The sequence below is a fragment of the Cryptomeria japonica genome, chromosome 1 (assembly GCF_030272615.1).
Source record: "Cryptomeria japonica chromosome 1, Sugi_1.0, whole genome shotgun sequence".
NCBI lineage: Eukaryota > Viridiplantae > Streptophyta > Pinopsida > Cupressales > Cupressaceae > Cryptomeria > Cryptomeria japonica.
In genome coordinates this window covers 512,505,275-512,528,126 of record NC_081405.1, presented here as the reverse complement: position 1 = coordinate 512,528,126, position 22,852 = coordinate 512,505,275, and positions in this window count along the sequence as shown.

Sequence of the window (22,852 nt, the reverse complement as noted above, 5' to 3'; positions counted from 1 at the left end):
GCACATTAAAGGAATTCAAAACTTTGTACAGAGATGCTTGTAAGACTAACTTTTTGACAGTGGATATAGACAAGAAGATCAGCAAGATACAAGAGGAAATCAGTCAACTACCTGACACTTTCATCAACTCATCTGATTCATTATCAGTTTTTGAGCAAAAGATAACAGGTTTTGAGGAAGACCTATTAAAGCTAGAAAGAGAAAAGGAAAGAATAAAAAGTAAGGCTAAGGATCTTAAATGGAGACTAAGTCCAAAAATGGACTACCTCGCCACCTTAAGGAAAGAAATATCTAATGCCCTGATTCAAGGATAGAAAACACTAGCAGAGCAAATGCAACACCTCACCGGTATAGTTCAGAGGACAGAGGTTGTAATAAAAGACATCAAAAAGTTCATTGAGAGCTTGAATATGGTTTTGGTAGATCTTTTTTAGAATGTAACCAATCGGTTACAAGGTTGAAATAGGAAACTACACTCTATTGACACTTTGACAACCTTTGTCATTGATGCCAAAGGGGGAGTAGTGGTATGAGAAAAATCCAATAACTTAGGGATGATCTGCTTAGGGGGAGCACACATTTTTGGTAACAATTTTTGGACTTCAATTTTTGGATACACTTTTTGAATTTTTCTCATGAGTGTTGCCATCAATGCCAAAAGGGGAGCTTGTTGGGAAATGCACACTCCAATGAGACATTGTAGGTGATTGAAGGTTTTGTCATTGATGGCAATGTTACAATCCTATGACACTGGCAAGGCAATCCACCGACACCAGCAAAGTCAGATTCTACATCGGCACACAGACCACCAGCACCGACAATGAAAGGAAGGATACCGGCATAGAAGCCGACAGAAATTTTGTTTGTAATTTATTTTGTTTATTATTGTAAAATCATTGTAAGTCGACTTGGCAAATTGTAAAATGACTCATATATATAAGAGATCATTGTAGAACAATTAGGTAAGCAAGGAGGAATGTAATTAGGCGAAATAAGGTAGACCTATTATGCGAATTATAGGTTAAGGATTTATGTAAGAACCAGAGCTATAAATTGGTACTGGATCTGGCATAATAGATGCTATTTTGAAGCAGTACAAGACATTGGATTTATATAATCGATTTTGTAAGTCAGTGAGACTTCCCATTTTGTAATTGAGCAGTGAGCTCTAGGCACTTGGCCTTCCTCCATGTGCAGGCCCCTCTTGTAGTAGTAATATTCTCTTATTGGCTAGTAAGTGAATATTGTGGGTCACAAATCCCACCAAGGTTTTTCCCACACTGGGTTTCCTTGTTAAACTACTGTGTTATGGAGTGTTTTTCTTGTGGTTGTTTTTATCTTTGTTTATTGCATTATTTCTTGTTTACCGGTATACAATATTATTATACTTTACATGTTTTAAGTCATGAAAATATTATAACCGGTTAGATACTGATCCACCCCCCCCCTCTCAGTATCTATGAGAATCCTAACAGATAGCTATCTCTTAACTCCATGCTCCTCACATTATGCATTAAACTCACCGAAAGTGAATTTTTCAATCTCCTTTCCAGTCTTAGTTTCAACTAGCTTTGAAAATCTTGATCTTCTCCAATACTTTAGACTCCTCCCTTAAGAAGGTAACCCACATAATTCCTGAATAATCATCTATCAACAACATGAACTACGTATCACCCCACATGATTCTCACTCTAGAAGGACCCCATAGATCACTATGCACAAGATCCAACAATCCATTAGAGTTATACTATTTTCTCTTATAAGTAACTCTTGTTTCCTTCCCTAATTGACATTCCTTACATACCGGATTAAAAGGCTTTATCAACTTTGGTAGATCTCTTACTGCCTAAGTAGAACTTATCTTAACCATGCAATAAAAATTTACATTACACGTCCTTTTATGCCATAACCGACTTTCATCAATCTGAGCAATCAAACAACTTTTACCATTCTTGAATTGCAAGTTATATCCCTTATCAAACTTTTGACCAACACTCAAAATATTATGCTTTAAAACTTCAACATACAATGCACATTGTCATTATTATGCACACCATCAAGAGAAATAAAACCTCTACCATGGATTACAAAAGCTTTGTTATCACTGAATCTTGGTATACCACCATCATACCTTTTCAAGTTCACAAATTTACTCTTATCACATGTCATATAATGAGAGAAACCACTTTCAAAAACCCATTCATCTTTCTCCTCAACTTTAGCAGCTAAATATTTCTCTTCATAAGTGCAACTTGTAGAATCTATAGTTACAAGATCATCTTCCCTGATAGCAATGAACATAAATTCATCTCCTGAATTACCCTTATCTGACTCATTATCTGTCACACCTTCATTAGCAACATAATAACACTTGTTTTGATATTTAGGCTTATATGGCTTAAATAGCTTCTTAGGATTTCTCTCTCTTTTTGGACACCTTGATGCAAAATGTCCTATCTTATTATGTGAGAAGCATTTAAGAGGTAACTTGAACCTTCATACTTATCGGCACCTTTAGGCAGTCTTCTAGCAATAAGTGCTTCAACCTCCTTAAGATCACTTTCTTCATCTTCCATCTCTTTCATCTCTTCCTCATATCTAGATACTCTTGTCAAAATTTCTCTCAGATCACATCTTTTCTTCCCTGAAATAGTAGCTTTGAATGCAGATTTAGTCTTAAGAAGATAGTCTCCAAACTCAATCAACTCAAAAGCATCAAGCTTACCAATCAGCATGTCTTGTCACATTTGTCGCAGTCTGGATCTCATCAATAGTAGCAACTTTATGGTAATAAGTAGGAGGGAAGGATCTCAACACTTTAGCAACAGTTTCAGACTCTTGAAGGATTTCACTGACACATCTGATTCCACACAAGCTCATTCACTTTCTGCATAAAAGAAGCAATATTCTCATCTTCACCCAACTTCAGGTTCTCATGCTTTCCTTTCAATCTCTACAAATTAGAAATCTTCACATGAATATCGCCTTCATGCAAGTTCTCCAACTTTACCCAGATCTTATGAGTAGCTTCAAGATCCATCACAGTAGTCATCTCAAAATTTGGTAATACACTCAACAATGCTTCTTTGGCTCTAATATTGATTTCTTCTTACTTTATTTCATCTAGAGTAGTAGAACTATTCTGTGGAACATTGTAGACAATCTTAGTGATCTTCCAGTACTCTTCTCTAAAGTATCTCAAATATACTTACATCCAGATCTTCTAGATAGTGTAGTTCATTCCATCAAATCTTGAACTATCCTTCTTCAAAGCAACAGTTGCAATCTCGGATCTCCTCATGTAGTCAAGCTTCTTCCAAAGGATCTTGCTTTGATACCAATTATTGGAAACAATGTAGCAAACTGAGAGGGGGGGTGAATTAGTTTGCACCAAAAACTACTGCAACTTAAAATACAAAATAGATTTGATAATTAATAGTTCACGTATTAATTAAAACCACATCAATAACACACATAACACCAAGATTTTTGACCTGGAAAACCCGGTTAAGGGAAAAAGAGCAGTGGGAACCTACCCACAGTTAATACCCTCTTAGAAGTGAATGTGAATATTACAATGGGAATGCACATGCATTCAACCATATTTCCTAGAGCTCCCTACTCAAAATAAGAAACTCAGAAAGGGTACAACCTTAAGGAAAGGCTCACTAGCTTACATGAATTCTCACTGACTTACAAAAACATTCAGACTACATTCCAAATCATTTCAACTATGAAAATAGAATCTCCATATGATTGAGTATAGTATTGGTTAATCTCTCTGTCAAATCTTCACTGCAACACACTTCTTCGCATAACTTTGCACATCTACCATGCTACTGAATGATATTAGCACATAGCATGATCACTTACAATGATCATTACTTCTATTTAAACAAACCTTTCAACCTGTGAAATACAAGTCAGCTAAACCCTCAATATAAATTACAAAATAATATCCTCACATGATACAACAATACATGCATACCAAAATAATGTTGGCTAAGACATAGTCTGGACCCAAACCAATACTGCAAATACAAAACACCTACAATAATTATATCTCGATCATTTGCAACATTCTATAACTACCAAGAACATCACATAACTCGATGAACATCACTGGACAAGGAAAATATTCAATACCATGCACAATAATTAATGCAGAGCACCAATATTCATAGAACATAATCTAGAGACATTCACAACCAACATGAATTGCATCACAACAACTACAACAACTTGGGTCACCAGAATCATCATCATCTCTCTATTGAAGCTCAAGAACATCAACATAACTGACTATCAACCTAAAAGATTTACTTGTGGATATCCAAATCATGAACCAAGCTAACTAAGGACACACATCATCATCCAAAACATATTCCACTCATCTGCAACCAAAGATTTAGCAATTCCAGAGCAATGTGGACCACAAACTTGGATACCAAATAACATGAACCATAGTATCGCATCTCAATATCGAATATCATAACTTGATCAAATTATCTTGCAAACCTCTACAAATCGAATGAACCATATACAAACAACATATAGGAAACCTTTTAAACTGCATCAACTCATCTAATCATATTGCAACACTGGAATACAAAGAAGAAAACATTCCAACAATCTCCTCATTAAAAATCTCCACATATGTTGACATCAATGACAACATATCAGCCAATATCCAACATGTCCATAGGTACCACTTCCCAATCCTGAATCACATTAGGCATGGAGAAAGGTTAAATATGTCATATTTTTTGTTTTCCTCCCTTGAATGTTGCATTTCTAATGAAGGCAATCTACCAATTCACAAAGGCTTAAGCTACCTGATGTATACATTTACCTTTGACCACTCCCCAAATTGTAGTTTGTTGCTATACTTACCCAATAATGTTGAGTAGTAAGAAAAAATAGGGGTCATTTGTTAAGATAAAGTTAATTAAATCCAAACTGCTCCATTCTTTGGACTCTACTCCGTCGGGTAGTTCCAAGGCTAAAAAAAACCTAATGTTGTAGGAAATTGAACCCTTGGAGGTGACTCTTTTGAATATCAATTTGGACAAGAGGAAAATGGAAACCCCTAGGAATAGCCTAGCTAAAGCCAAAAAGATAGGGAAAGATTCAGTGAGGAAGAGCATCATAATTGACCTAGACTTGCATAACTCTGAAGATGAGGAGGAGAAGGTTTCAGAGAAAGAAAGAAAAGATGGTAGCTCACAAGAGAGAAGAGTGGCTATGCTCTATGTGAAAGAAAAGAAAAACAAGATTCAAACTAAAGAGATAATGGAAAACCTTGAGGAGCCCTTTAATTTAAAAGAATCTGAGGAGATCTCTACTGCTAATTTGGAGGATGAAGATTTCCAAGCTAAAGAACAGGACCAAAAGGAATAATTTAAGGAAGAAATGGAGGAAGAGAGTGAAATGGAGGAAGCTTCTAAAAATTCTAACTAGAGCTCACAACCATCCAATAATATGGAAGATGAAGAGATGGTCCCTTTTTCTCAGGAAATATTGTGGGATAAACAAAATAGCAGTAATATGGAGGATGAGATAAATGGGCTCAAAGAGCAGGTTCTTAGCTTGGAAGAAAAAAATGAAGATTATAAACAAAAATTTGATAATCTATGCGAGTCTTTTAGCTCTCTTTGTGAAATCACTGATGTTGTGATGAATAAGGTGGTTATGAGAGTGATGTCTGAATAGAGAAAAATAAAGAAGAGAAAAAGGAAACTGACTAAACAAGGAAAGAAAGAGGTAGACACAGAAGGCGAAGAAGACATGTAGGAGGACACTTGGACCATCCAAGTTGACACCTACTGAAGTGCAATTGGAACCTAATTTTAAGAATGATTAGGCACCCCTCTCATTAATTTGTTAAGTACTTTACTTGGTATATGAGATTAGGTTTTTTTATTATGTTTATAAGATGTTGGGCATATGTGCCTCTTAATCTAGACTTTATTTTCATGGTGAATACTGCTGCTCTGTTTAATTTTCATGAAACTCGACATATTGGTATTATGATAGGAAAATGGTGGTTAGTTAAAATTAGTGGGTTTAGCTATAGGAACATGGTTATATTTGACTATTTCTAAAGGTTGATTTTGTCTCTCTTTATCAGGTTGTTTGGGGCTAGAGTTTTGTTGCTGCTCTATGATTTTGTTGTTCTATAGGTTCAGGGACTCCTCCCTACTAACATAATCAAAAACATATGATGAAAGTAAATATTGTAGTCATCTGAACCCAAACTATAAAATAGATATGAATAAGGACAACAAAAAAGAAAACACTAGAGGGTGTTAAGCTATATAGCCCCAACTATCCAACATCTGATTCAACTCCTCTTCCCAAGGGTGTATGCTTTTGTTGTTCTTTCCTCTGCTTGTCCATCATGCATCCTTGTAGGGGCTTTTCCTTTCTTCTTTTTCTCAATATTCTTTCTCATGGTCATACCCTCCATCACACACTTTTGCATCAGACCTCTATTGATCTTTATCAAGTTATCAATGCCACCCTCAAATTGCTTGATGTAGTCCATGTTTAGTTCACAACCAATAAATTTAATGGTGTTCAACTCTAACATGGATCTTTGTAGGTATAATTTGGTAGAGTGCTCACATGAGCCTCCACCAACCTCTTAGTCTTCATCTTCCCCATAATCTTTGAGGCTATGCATTCCTTCAAGAGCCTCATTAAACTGATTTTCTTCGAAGGAGGGGCCAAAAAATGAGTCCACTAGGACAAGATTTAGAGGTTCATTTTGGGTCTCCCACTACTCACAAAACTTGTACAATTAAAGGCAGTGTCTTCGAAGTGGTCTTCACTTTTTTCTCTTTAGTGGGAGGTCTTTTTAATAATGTCCACCATCTTAGTAGCCATAGTCAATTTAGCAAGCCTAGCAAACCTATGTTCCCCATAGGAATTAGTAACACTATCTTTGGCACTTGTCTCATTGTCTAATATGTTGATAGCAAGGGAAGAGGAGATAAAAGGGTTGTTCTTTGGGGACTTGTAGACTACCTTACCCTAACCACTAATAAACGTTGGGTGACTACTACCAGGGTTCTACAATGTTTGTTTTCCCTTGTCTAGGGTAACTTTTATCCCAAAGTCTATAATTAGGGGGGGGAATATCACAACATGGATTAATTTTTTTCTTTTTGGGAGAGCATAGTAGGGCTTTGTGGAGGGAATTGACATGTGAGGAGGACAACAATTTGTCCTTAAAGATAAAACATTTTTTGGAGTTACATGGTAGTAGAGGATTTTGATCCTGGTCAACTGGGAGATTATGGAGAAGAGTAGGGTTAATAACATGCATGTTCTCTAAACAATAATTATAAATAACATAAATTAAACCTTGATACAATCGAGAAGAAATCCCCTTAACAATGCATTAATATTAATATTGTTCATTTCAATATTAATAATAGTTTTCATAAAAAAATTATTAATAATAATTAAAAATAAAGATTGTTATAAATTTTTAAAAAAAATTAATCCATTTTATCGATACAAGAATAACGATGAAAAATGGAAAGAAATGAGTTAAACTAACCATCTCAATTAAAATAAGTTACACTCCTCCAATTTGATTATGTTTGGGATCGTCCATAAGTGATTCACAACCATTTAATATAATAATTGCTGAAACTAGAGATCTACAAACAAATACACTGTTATGTGGGCATCTTCCAAAAGTAAAGGAGATCTACGGTGCAGTGTGTCCAGAGGCACTTCTATACTGCTATCATCAAATACAAGTTCCTTCACTTCAGCTAGCTCTTTTACAACTGTGTTAATTGATTAAGATCTATAACAGAAAAGTCTACAATGAAAAGAATTTGAAAACTATTAATAATTTTTTTATTTTATAAACTGATAGATCTTACAGACGTCATTAAAACTCACTCACTCATTCATCCGTTATAGATCTATTTATTGATCTGGTTCTACACCTGTGCATTCTCCTGCAGCTTTCCACGCAGATTCCACACCAGCTCTGCTAGTGTCCTGCATTTAAGCAAATTCTTGGCCTGTATGGTAAAGAAGATGAGAAGTTTACATGTATGATCAATGAAAACAACAATAATAGCTTATATATTAAATGAGTTACCCATTCAGTTATAAATGAGAACAGCTTGTAGTGAGACCTTTTCGGTGATGTTTGTGTCTCCATAGAAGAATCCCACGTAGGACAACGACTAATAGAATCGAAGATCCAACAGTAAGTCCTATAATCCATCCTTATATACCACCACGACCACATTAGATTAGATACTCAGACAATTTGAACTGAACAGATTCAAAAGTCAGGTATTAAACTTACTGTCTCCGGCGTCTGTCATATTGTTGATTCTACCATTTGATATACTTCAGCTGCATTTATAAGTAGCCCCACGCCGGATCCTTATTTGATGTTCACCATTTAATATACTCCAACCTTATAACGCCTATAGTAAAATTCTCCATTCAAATGCCAGAGTTTGTGTTAAAGATGGGCTGGTGCAAATTGATATAAGCAAGTTTGTAGATGGGCTTAGTCCTTGCGGCTTACTGGAGATGGGCTTTCTTATAGGGAGAATTTTACTATAAGGTGTTATGAGGTTGGAGTTAACAGGACTGCATGAAGAAGTTGCACAAGGTGTGGATTCTCCACAGATGGGTTTGTGACCACTCCTATTATGTGGAATACCAGAGACTCATATATATTGAGCGGCATTGAAGACACCGAGCTCGTAAACTGTCTTCAAATGGAAATTGGGAGGAACTATCCGTTGATTATGAGAAATTGAGACTCGTTCTCCAACGACTCTTCACTTTATTCCACTTCTGATTTATTTTTTTCGGAGACAATTCAAATGATCTTAAAACCTTGTCAACGCTTAACAACTCTCTTTGTCTATTGCTTTTAAAAATATAATATATGTTTAACTTAGGGTTGCCTATTTTAGAAGCCATTTCCATGTTGACACACATTCCCAAATGAGAATCCGCACGTTAAACCTCCGCTAATATGGGCTATCTTAACAAATGTCTTATTTGTTAAAAATGGTATTTGTATTTATCATTGTTGACTTTTATGCGAACGGAAAAAATATAATTTCAGGAAACCACGAAAAATATATTTTAAATTTTATTCTTCATTAACTAATGTGGCATTCTGTATTTTATTAGCCTATGTAATTGACTTTTCTTTGGATACAATTCAGATAGAATTATTTACTAAATTTAGAACCCATGCCAACACTTAACAACGTTCAGTTGTCTATTGTGTTCAAGAGTATAATAAAAGTTTGACTTGGGATTTCTTATTACATTCATAGGTGTTCTACAATGGCAATAGGGTGTATGGTAGGTCAGCACAATTTGTATAAAGAAAAACAAAAAGCAGGTTTATTATATAAAACATAAATTAGATCTGATTTATTTTTAAAAATTAAAACTTGTATTTGATTTGATTTTCTTTTAAAAGATAGAAATTTGATTTGATTTGATTTCACAAAGTAGGTCGATTATAGTGAAAATTGGATTTGATTTGTTTTCATTGTGAATGTTTCCAAGAGCTTGACCTGCAAACCAAACCTTCACAAACACAAGAATCTCTATCAAACAATGAATTACATCAATGGAAAATAAAAATATTTTACAACTCACAATTTCCTCTATTTATAGCAAGAATGAGCATGGGAAATAGGAGAGAGTGTGGGATCAACATGGGATCCACACGGGAACGGATGAAACAATTGAAATGGTTGAAGCGGCTACTAACAACGAAAACATTAAATATACTCACCCAAGTTTAATTAACTTTTTTGGGCATGATATGGGCATGCACACCAACACCCCCCTTTAGTACAACATAGGGAGAAATATAAAATAGATGCAATCAACAAATGAAAATGCAATATGCAATAAGAGATGCATTATAGATCCTGACAATACTACCATGTTAGGTACCCATTTACAACTATAATACAATTAAATACAATCTCTCATAAGAAGAGAAAGGGAAAAAAACCTCGCAAGAGAAAATTCCTCTACAAAAAGAGAAAACGGAAAAATGTTGAAAAGAAAAATAAAGGAAGGAAGGAGAGTTCCTTGACCCCCCAAGGACTACTTCCTTCACTCCTAAAACTATTTGCAATTGAAGATAGCGAGGAGATTTCAAAGGTTTTGTGAAGATGCCTGCAAACTGGTACTCTCTATAGGCAAATACTCTATTGAAAGAGCACTATCCTAAATGAGATAATGAATGAAGTGCATGTGGATTTGAATATTTGAGCCCTTATGGGCGGCGTACCAACCTACCCCCTACTTTTGTTGAATTCGAGGTTCACATGTTCTCCATATGCGGTGCATCAGCATGAAGAGGTGTTGCGGCTGTGTTGATGTTCAATAGGAAAGCCAAAATCACCAATCAACAATCGAAGCCAAAGAACCTCTTGACTAACTAAGATGGCTCCTCGATACTCAACCTCAATTGATGATAATGCAACAAAAGTTTTCTTCTTGCAAAACCAAGAAACCAAACCAGAACTAAGACAAAAAAAAAAGCTAGAAGTAGACCTTTGATCATTAACATCACTAGCCTAATCCAAGTCAATGTAGCCCACAATCCTAAGTAGCACTTGATGTGTAGTGAATGCCAAACTATGTAGTGACATGAATTTTTTGTAAGATATGTTTTCCTACCTTCCAATGACTTTAATGAGGATCTTTAAAAAACTAGGAGACAAGAGTAATTATAGAGGAAATAACAAGACAACTTTGTGTCAAGTACAAAAGATTGCTAACCAATTGCTGATACAAGGTAGCATCAACTAATGTAGTAGTACAACTAGTAGACAACACAAGATAGAATTGAAAAGGAGAAGGGGCTGGCTTATAATTGGCCATCCCAAATCTCTGAAGGAAATCAAGAGCATAGTTTTGATGAAAAATACAAATACCGACAGAAGATTGATGAATCTAAAGACTAAGAAAATAATATAACAAACCAAGATCAATCATATCAAAATTCTCCATCAAATATTTATGAGTATCCTCAATCATGATAGGTGAACTCTGTATGATAATCAAGTCATCCACATAAAGAAAAAGAATGAGAAAACCCCCATGCCTTTGAATATAAATTGTAGGATCAGAGTGAAATCTTGTGAATCCAAAAGAAAGAAAAAAAGTGTCCATCTTCTCATACCAAGCTCTAGGAGCTTGTTTGAGACCATACAATAAATGTTGAAGCTTGCAAAGAAGTGAAGGGTCGTACACAAAGCCTGGTGGGTGCTCTATATAGATCTCCTCTTGAAGATCACCATGCAAGAAAACACTCTCCACATCCATCTAATACACTAACAAGCCCTTAGGTGTAGCAATAAAAAGTACAGATGAATGGAATCCATTTTGTCTATAGGAGTAGAGGTCTCAAAATAGTCAATACCCTCAACTTGAGAAAATACCTTAGCAACTAGACAAGATTTATTCTTATCAATGGAACCGTCACCTACAAATTTGGTACAATACACCCATTTGTATGAAATCAACTTTCTTCCCTTGGGAAAAGGAACCAAATTCTAAGTATGATTCTTTGTCAAAGAAGAATACTTCTTATCCATAGCACTATATCATTCTAGAATAACAAAAGCATCTAAAAATTTCAAAGGATTAGTCAAAACTATATGACTAAAAAGAACATTGCCTAAAGTCTAGAAATGAGTGTGTGGAGTAGTTGTGCGAAGAGAACTATAATCCTCAACAACTGTACAAGCCCATAAAGGTAGATTGGGTGTAGGTGGAAGCGCAGGAGATGATGAAGTAATATCAATAACTAGATTATTACCTTCTTTAGGAACAACATCATTGGGAGCATTAGCATCATCATCCTCTGATGAACTGGGAAGAGGGGAGGGAGAGGCTTATGTTCGAGAATCCATTCAAGTGACGGACTCATCAAACTGAACATCACATCAAAAATGTACCTCTTAAGTGACAAGACCAAACAATCAATAACCCTTCACATCCTCACAATAGCTAATAAAGATTAACCATAGACTCTTCTTCTCCATTACTTTGTGTTGACCATCTGGAATGAATGTCCATGCATCACTACCAAATACTTCTAAAAAGGAAACCTTAGGCTTGATATGATACCAAACCTCTTCAGGAGTCATATTTCACATATCCTTGTGAGGTGTATGATTTTGAATGTATTTGACACAATCGACAACATCTGTCCAAAATGTTGGAGCCATGGATCTAGACTAAATCATACAATTGGCCATCTCCTGTCAGTTTTTGTTCTTCCCCTCAGCCACACCATTCTACTGAGGGGTATATGATACTATGTGTTGATGAAGAATACCTCAAGGAAGACAAAATTCTTAGAATTTCAAATTGACATACTCCCCCCATTATCAACAATCCAATTGGAACTGGTACAGTAAAAAGGCTTAGCTGAGAGAGATTTCCATTTCCTAGAGGAATAAAACTTAGGTATGCCAAGATTATGCTTCCTCATAGCTTCCTACAATGCTAGTCTCACAAAACACTATGCATTAGAATGTCCAAATTTTCCACAAAAGAAACAATTTTACATATTTTCCTTAGACTTAGAAGATGACTGTCTTGAGTTGGAAGGAGAAGGACAAGTTTAGGAGGTTTATCCTTTTTACCATTCCTCACCTTAGGCTTGGGGAGAGACTCACCACATTGAAGATGAATTTGTCCTAAGCTTATTCTTATACTTACCCTTTCCCTTTTAAGAACGAGGCATTAAAGCGTGACTCTTAGGAAGGGCATCCATTTGAGTCAACTTGGATTTCTTCCTAGTCAAATGATCATAAAACACCTCAAAAGAAGGCATCTTATTGTCTTCTCCCATAGAATCCATAATAGAATAGAAGGTAGAAGAAAAAAATTGTAAAGGACCTCTAAGGTTATGCATGATTAAAAAAATACATTCCTTATCTTAATGTTTGGCATGACCACATCCTTTCAACTATGACAAAATTGACTTTAACTGTGCAAGGTAATCCTGAATATTGGGAAATGCATCTACAGAGAGATAAGTGAGATCTACTTCAAGTTGCAAGATCTTGAATTGATTTACCTTACCATATAGCTCAGCAAGCTTATCCGACACCTTTGTTGGTATTGTAAACTAGGCAATATGAAGCAAGATATTTGACACATAAAGTCCAATGATTCCTTTCACCTCATTCATTTAGTTTTTATGAAATGTTTTATCAAATGCCTTAGTGAATTAAGGTTGGTTAGCATCTAACATTTTTTGAATACCCCAAGATTGCAACAATTGGGCTATTTTGAGCTTCCATGTGTGACAGTTGTGTGGAGTGAGTGGCTCATCACAGAATCACTCAATATGATGTTGTCATCTCATCATGACGTTCACCATGGCTACTCCTAGAGGGTGAATAAGAACAAGTGCTAAGTCATGCAGTCCCTCACCTGACATCCACCATGGATACTCCTAGAGGGTGGAACAAGGGCTTTCACTTCAAACTTCTCATAGAGAAGAATGCATTACCAAGGACTTTCACCTCAAACTTCTCTCACAGAGAAGAGTACATTAACAAGGGCTTGCACCTCAAACTTGTCACACAGAGAAGAATGCATTAACAAGGGCTTGCACCTCAAAATTCTCTCACAGAGAAAATGCATTAACAAGGGCTTGCACCTCAAAATTCTCCCTCACAGAGAAGAATGCATTAAGCAGGTCTTCATGATGATGTAGCTCCCTTCAAACGGATACCAACCTTCTAACCTCCTTGTCCAAGGTTTCTTCTAATGAAATGTCACTCACTCTGAATCTAATATCAACCTTTTGACCTCCTCATCCAAGTTTTCCTCTGATGAAATGTCAAACTCCCTTTCAATGTTAATTCATCCTCTTCAAAGAAATGTTTTCAGCCACCAACTCAGTCTCGTGGTAGCAGTTATCAAGTTCTTCCTTCCTTGAATGCAATCTCCTATGCTTCTTGGTCCGTCTTGAAAGCATTTCAAAAAGATTAATAATAGTTCATCCAATGCAAATAAAGCATACAAGATTCACTATCTCAATGTCATAGCATGAATTAATAACTCAAAAAATTCCTAGACATTATACAAGGACAAAATACTTATCTCTTTATTAATAGTACCCATTGAGTTAGTCCTGTAGCTGAGTCTCATCTTATCCTCTACACAGACGGCCCAGACGGCTAGTTAACCCTTTGCCACATGATTTTCCTAACAGATACTCAGGCTGTGAACATGATGATCCCATCAACCATGCAATGGATTTGAAATCCTACAATGTCAGGCCTCTTAAACTTCACACAACAAGTTTAGTCTTGAGTGAATAGCTCCATGCCTTATCTTGCACAAAGAATACTGTTTTGAATTTAAAGTTTCACAAGACAACCAATTTATTGTAAATGAAGATAACTGATATAACAGATAGAAATCCTTTTGCGAACAAATCTCATATGTTGCCAAGGCACTGATGACACCTTACAGAGATTAATCGCTGCTCCCAAAGTGCCAAGAAGTCACTCACGACCTACTCCAAGTTACCACGTCCCTTTTCCTTAAATGAGATTTGTCTTTCTTCTCTGTATCACTAAGTACAAAAGAGTGATTGCTTCTTGCATGACTGATTATTTTGGATGTAGTGCTCAAATAAAAAACTCCTCGAGTTGCTGATTAATCTGATATGTGTTTGAGCGAACAAAGACAGACTAAATATCCCGATAAACCTCTTTGATAAAGTTGCTTGAATACAATATTTTCCAGACCAAAAAATATGATCTTCTGCAATGAGATAATGCTAAATATATTTCTGGGATGAATATACATGATTCAATAATGCCTAATGGAGCATCGTAATGAAAGTATAGTCCTGAGGAGACGAAGGATCCGTAATACAAGAAGTCCCGAACAGTATATTCATGTTGTGAAAATGAAGTTGATACATTGAAATTTTACCAGAATAAATTCAGATCTGACTAGTTTGATATACCAATGCATATATTTCCATGTAACTAATATTCTCATCGAATATTATAATGCAGATATAGGTTTACAATAAAATATGATCTCGTTGACCCCAGATAACGCTCTCTGGTATGTTCGAGAGGAATATAGTGTTTTCCTTTAGTGCAGCTCATAATATTAAACCCCGATAAATATTATTTCTTCGATAATCACAATATTTTTCTACGCCTTTGCAAGGAAAATAGTCTAGATCCGATGATGGAAATGGGTAACTGCACATGACAAAAACCCTTCACTCTAATGGAGGATTGATATTCTCCGACTCGTGAATCTCAGCGATCTCGATTGTTTCTTCCCTCATTTGTTACCTTGATCTGATACCATCATGTTTTAGGTGTGGTCGATTAACCATAGGCAACAATTTTCCCTCCCAACCATAGGAAATACCCGATTGTCTCCCCCGAGCACTTCTCTTCTAAATTCAGTCCGTTGTAGGATTGTGTATGTTCAATTCCCTGATTGAATGAATGGATATTCCACCTTGTATATATATGATATAACCACCCTTTCACAAAGGTTGTCCGTTAAGCAATATAATATTTCACCAAGAGGTTGGTGGACTTTACAAGGATGACCTTATAGCAAAGATAGTTTATAATTTAATCTTGCACCTTTTAAGTGACTAAGGCCGATAGGTCAATTAGTCATCTATACGCTAGCTTGGTCTTAGAAGGAATCCAACCTAGCTACAAACATCAACACAATATACTCTATACCCCATCAAAATTTATTTTAATCGACCTTTCTTATGGAGGGGACCATTAGTGCTCTCTTTACTAACTTTTAAGTTCTTGATTCTCCCATTTTGATATTTTTTGGGAATAGATAAACCCTTTATTTTCTTAATCATAACATCATCCCATGAGCTAAAAGTTATTCCCTACTCTATTTTATCTTTTGCTACTATATTTACCAATTCCACCACCCAGTCTTCCATTTTTTGAGTTAATATATCCATTGGAATTTCCTTATCTTGAAAAATTATCCTACTTCTTTCTTTCCAAATTTCCCAAATTACAACTAAGGGAGAAACCTTCCATAGACTTCCAAGGAGAATTTTCTTTCCAATTCCACTCAAAATTTAAAACCAAATAATCAGATGTTGGGGTTTAGGATAGTAGAAATCTAGCTTATCTAAAAAAGAATTCTAACATTTCCTTGAATATGAGCAATCTAAAAATAAGTGCTCAATAGTTTCCTCACTTTCTTTGGAAAGACACATTTGCTTGCTTGTTGACATCCCATTTTTTCTAGACGATCCTAGGTGAGCACCTTTCCTTGAATTGCTAGCCAAGCAAAGACCCCAACTTTGGGAAGACAATGTTTGCTCCATATTAACTTACATGGCTAGTCTTCTTTAATTAAGGACATCTCTTTGAGTCTATAACCTAAACCTACATTATAAGATCCTGATTTTGAACCACACCATCTTATCTTATCTGGTTCATTGGAAGGGATCACCCATCTCTCTTTTAATAGGTCTATAAGGGGTGTTTTTTGTAATCTTGGGGTGTGCAAATTTTCCAAGGACCATCATTGGCCAACTCCTCATTCAATGTTTTTCTATAATTTCCCCATAATCTTTAACTCTTGATCCCAATTTCAATTGAGTTTCTCTCCTTGTGTCCTCTAGATGCAGAAAATTTCTTAAAACTTTATAATTATTCCAAGAGTCTGCCCAAAAGGAGGCTTATTCCTCATTTCTTATCTCCCATATTACATGTCTTGTTATGATGTCCCCACTTTCTAAAATTTAATTCCAAACTATTGAGCCCCTAGGGGATCCCTTATCTTTAGAATGCTAATTAGATTGTTGGATTTTAGGTACTTCATTCTTAGTATTTTTTAATCCATTTCTTATCACTATTCAAATATAGATTCCATACTAGGTTTTCTCCCATTGCTAAGTTCATTAATATCAACTATCTCAATCCCGCTCCACCAATATTTTTTGGCCTACAAATATTTTCCCAAGCCAACAAAGGTATTTTGTTTTGACCATTGATTATGTTCTAGTAAAATATTCTCATAATCTTATTCATTTTTGCCTCAACTACATTTGGAATTTTTGAAAATAAAATAGAATACATAGCAAGTGCAAAAATAACTTATTTAATAATTAGTAATCTTCCTACAAAAGATCGCCATTTTCCTTTCCAAGAACTCATTTTCTCCACATATCTTGAAACTAAATTCTCCCAATATTCCTTTTTATTCATTCCTTGAAAAAGAGCGGTGCCTAAGAATTTGCCTAAAAAATTAGCCACTTTGAGGTTTAAAATCCTGGCTAAATCCCTCTAAAGGCTTGGTTGATTATTGTGAAAAAACACCTATGATTTGCTCCAATTGATTTGTTGACCTGATGCATCACAATATCTTCTGAGAAGGGATTTAATTATTCCTGCTTATATCATGTTTGATTGACCAAACAACATAGTATCATCCACAAATTGTTGATGAGTCACCGGGTTCACGCCTGCAACTACTTTAATTTTCTACCATTCTCTTTCCTCTCTAATCTTATTTATATGTCTTCCTAGGGCTTGAAACATAATTATAAAGAGAAAAGGAGAGATTGGATCACCTTGTTGGCATTGAGTTGTCATTGATGTCAATCGGTATTGCAGGTTACTAGTAGATTGTGTCAACCGATATGAAGAAGGTTGAACCGACATTAAGAAGAGAAGTATGTGACGAGTTGGCAGATGATATCACTGGTATGAGGTGAGATGCAAGAGTGTGTTGGCACCCTTGAGTATTAACCGGTACAGCATAAACCGGTATGATGGTTGGTTGGTTGTTTGTTTGTGATGAAGAGGTAGAATGTTAGATGAATCACAATAACACCCGATGAGATGAACAAAATGAATGGCATGAAGACATACCAGAAAGCAAAATGAACTATCAGTATGATGTGTGTCCTATAAAAGTAGTTGTCTAGTATGGTGGGCATACCGGTAAAGGTGTGTACCGGTAGAAGGGTTTGTACTGGTAGGGATGCTCAAGTTTGAACTGACTCTTTGTCGGTGAGTTGAAAGTATGCCAATGTGTGCAATGGGGAGCTAAGTTGGTAAACATACAGAGGTCGATGAAATGTTCATCGACATGGTTGTCTGTGCAGTTGGTGGTCATTATATGATAAAACCACAAATCATGGGATGATATCCAAGTGATGCGGCTCGAGGAAGAATGGATGATAGAGAATGATCAGGTAGTTGCCGGCATGGTGATCGAGGCACAAAATTTGATTGCAGATTGACCTTCAATTAGAAACAGCTAGGTGAAATGAGGTTGACAAAGATCAAGGCCGCAAAGCAAGATAAAGTTTGTTATTTTTATCAAACATGTAATGGATGAATAAATACATGTACAAATGCATCTCCCCAAAGCAGATGAGAGATCCAAGGTAGATCGAATTAGATTTGATACAGATTTGGTTGAAGGAAAGAAACCCTAACTGCCTGAAGTTTTTGGCGGGAAAACGTGTTCTTAAATATACAAGTCCAAATCGATGAGGCTATTTTTGTGGAATGATATGTGATTATGCAAGTGAATGAAAGAGAGATAAAAAATATTGTTTTAAGTAAAAAACAAGAAAAATCTTAAGTGTGTGTGTTGAAGGAGAAACTGTTAAGGTGTGTGAACCACCCGTGAACAACCTAGCAGAGACAAAACCTGGGAAAGTGTGAGTAGATGTGAAGTGAATCTAGCAAACAGAGGAAGATAAGTTTCAACAAATTAAGGACCAGCATAATGTGTGGAGGTTTCACAGCCCAGTAAGATTGAAACTAGTAGATCAGAGTATTGAAGGGTTGCAAAACTTCATTTGCAATAAGGAATTTATTTTTTTTGTTTTTGAATCTTCATATTGTCTTCACTAAGTAGGTGCTTAGTGCATGGGTTGTAGCTCCTTTAGGTTGTAGCCTATAAATATTTTAGGGGTTGGTGGTCCTTTGAGTTGGTGCTCATAAATTAGGGGTTGGTGCTCCTTGGGTTGCTGCCCTAAAATTGTTATCAGATAATTTACATTGTGAGGCTAGATTGGAGCAAAAGATCTCTAGCAGTTATTCTCACCAAGGTTTTTCCCACATTGGGTTTTCCTCATACATCTGGTGTTATATGATGAATTCTTATGTATGAGTTATATTGATGTTATAGAAAATCCTTTCACACACTTAGTTTATATTGTTTGGTTTACCGATCTACACTCTTTCTATTTTCTATTGTACCGGTATATCCCTGTTTAAGAAAAAATGTTTAAATCACTGATTCATGCCCCTCTCAGTGATCCATTATGTCCAACAATTGGTATTAGAGCATAGGTACCCTATTTTTTCTAAGAGTTCTCTAACTTGGGTAGATCCTATCAAGTGTTCACAATGGCAAGACATGAATTAGCCTCCTCAAAATCTGCTATCTTTGATGGTGTCAACTATGCTTTTGGAGTAGAAGAATGGAAACCTATTTGTCCTCTTTAGGTTGTGATGTATGGATGTCGGTTGTGAATGGGTATACAGTCCCTAATAATCCCCCTACTAATCCAGATGCTAAGAAGGAATATGAGAACAATGCTAAAGCTAAAAATGCTATTTCTAGTGGGTTATCTGATAATGAGTTTGTTAAGGTCATGCACTGCTCATCTGCCAAAGAAAATTTGGATAAGTTGCAAAAATTATTTGAAGGTGATGTTAAAGTTAAGGAAGCCAAGTTACAGACATTGAGAGCACAACTTGAGGGTTTGAATATGAGAGATGAAGAGAAGATTGCTGACTATCTCCAAAGGATTGATGAAACAACAAACACCATTAGCAGGCTTGGAGAAGAAATAAAAGATGAGGTGGTAGTGAAGAAAGTCCTTAGATCTCTCACATCTAAGTATGATACAAAGGTTTCAGCAATAGAAGAAGAAAATATTTGAAAATATTTACAATGTATGAGTTGTATGGTTCCCTAACTGCTTATGAGATGAGGATTGTTGGTACTGAGGCTGGGAAGAAAGAAGTTGCATTCAAAACATCAAGGAAAGGAAAATAAGAGTCTTCTTAAGATGGAACTGGTGAAGACTGATGATATTATGGAAAACTTTATTAGAAGACTCAATACGGGTTCAGGAAAATATAAAGGCAAGCTGCCCTTGAAATGTTTCAACTATGGAAAGATTGGACATTTTGCTACCAAATGTCCCTATGGTGATAAGAGTGAAGATGATCAATCAAGTGGTAGCAGATCATACGGTAAGGACAGGAAGAAGAATGTCTACCGGCATGGTAGAAGAGGCAACCCGAAGCAGAATGATCTTTACACACATGAAATTGATACCACGGATGAGGAGAGTATCTCAGATGACTATTACAGTGAAGATGAATTCAGAGAAAACCTTTTTATGACCCAAAAGGTTCCGATACCTAAAGAAGGAGAAGAAGAAGAAGAGAAAGAAGGAGAAGTAGACCTTGAAGTAGAGCTCATCAGTGCCTTGGAAGAATTGAAGAAAACAAGAAGAGATCTGAAGAAGGTGAAAAAGGCTGCAACTGAATAACAAGAGATGTTGGAGAAAACTCTTGAAGAATCCTAGAAAATAATTTCAGATCTAAAAATTCAATTCGAAGAGGCCGTTGGAGAAAATTCTTGAAGAATCCCAAAAAATAATTGCAGATCTAAAAATTCAATTCGAAGAGGCCAAGAGGATCTGTGAAGTTACTAGTACCATCTTGAGTAAAAAGGAGAAGGAGCATCAAAACCTAGAAGAAGAAATTAAAGTGAGAAGAAAATATGAAGGTAACACCGAAGCTATAGACAATATGTTGAGAAAACAAAAGCAATCTAGAGCTACGAGTGGCTTAGGATTTGAAGAGGGTTAAAGTTCAAATAGAAAGGACACATCTGGCAAGGAGATACAATTTACTTCTTCAAATGAAGGTGAAGAGAAGAAGACATTCATGATAAGCAAGGAAACCGATAAGAAGACATATGCAGATGCAGTTAAAAACTGCCACACAAACTGGTATACACAATCTATAAACCAGAGGCCATACTCAAAGCACCGACATGGAGATGCAAGGAGAAATGCAAGAGTTGATCATGAAGGATTCACTAGAGTTAGTAGCATGAAAGGAGACCCCCGGTGAGGTAGTCATTTGCAGGACCAAGGCAATCTAACCAGTATGTTCCAAACTTTAATGGTTATTGTCACCGGTGTAATAAGTTCGATCATAGAATGGCATATTGTAGAAAAATGAATTTAAACCCTAGTTTTGAGAGTAGAAACTCATTTGCTGCATTACAAAGCATAAATGTCACATGTTATAATTGCAATGAGCTTAGTCATAAGAGTTATGAGTGTAGGATAAATGTGCAGATGTCCTACAAGAATGCTTTGGATACATCTTTCAATGCTAATGTAAAATGTTACAAGTGTCAAAATTTTGGTCACATAGCAAGGCATTGTAAGCTGAGAACTGATGAGAAAAACAAAATAGTACTGGATCAGAAGATAGAGACTAATCCAGAACACAAGATGATAGAAGAGGAGAAGAAAGAAGAGAAATAGGTTTGGATAAAGAAGGAGAAGAACAAGACAAACTCAAGATTGATTGTGCAGACTTCTCTACATGCTGAAAGGAGGAATCTATGGGTAGTAGATAGTGGCTTCTCAAATAACATTACCGAAGACAAGAAATTTTTTATCAAGCTCAATGATTGGAATGGTGGTTTTGTCTAGTTTGGTGACAACTCCTCTATCAAGATTAAGGGCCATGTTACATTGAATATTGAGGGAAAGCTCAAGCCTACATGATGTGTACTATGTGGAAGGACTAAAGCATAATCTGCTAAGTGTAAGTCAGATGTGTGACAAAGGGTACAAGTTCACATTTGACTCTACCGTTTGTCAGATAAGAAAGCAAAGCACTAGTCAAGTTGTATCACAAGGAAAGAGGATAGATGGTAATGTCTACATTCTGAAGGAATGCTACGAGTCCTAATGAATGATGGGATAGGTTGATGAAAGTTGGTTGTAGCACCAGAGATTAGGTCATGTGAATTTTGATAATCTAGTGAGGATAACTAAAAACCGGTATATGAGAAATATTCCATAAATAACTAAACCAACAAGTAATTTTTGTGACGAATGCATTAGAGGCAAGCAAATAAAAGTGATTTTCAAAATAAAAGACTACAATACCTCAAGACCTCTGGAGTTAGTACATATAAATTTGTGTGGACCAACAAGGACAAGGGCTTTGTTTGGTGAGAGATACTTCATGCTATTCATTGATGACTACTCAAGGATGACTTGGGTGACATTTTTGCATAAAAAATCATAGGTATTTGAAAGATTCAAGATCTTCAGAAGGATAGTTGAAAATGATAGTGGACACTGGTTAAAGTTCTTAAGATCAAACCATGGTGGAAAATATTCTTCAAATGAGTTTATTCACTACTATGAGAAACATGGAATCCACAGACAGTATTCAATAGCAAGAACACCACAGCACAATGGTGTGGTAGAAAGGAAGAATAGGACAGTGAAGGAGATAGCTAGAACAATGTTGAATGAAGCCAGCATACCGAATACATATTAGAAGGAAGTAGTTCATACTATTGTCTACACATTAAACTAGGTACAGCTAAAAGTGAACAATACAATGACTCCATATGAATTATGGTATGACCGAAAACCATCACTCAAGAATTTTAGAGTGTTTGGAAGTAAGTGTTTCATCAAAAGAGATCTTGATGGATTAGGAAGTTTTGATTCCCAGAGTGATGAAGGAATATTCTTGGGTTACTC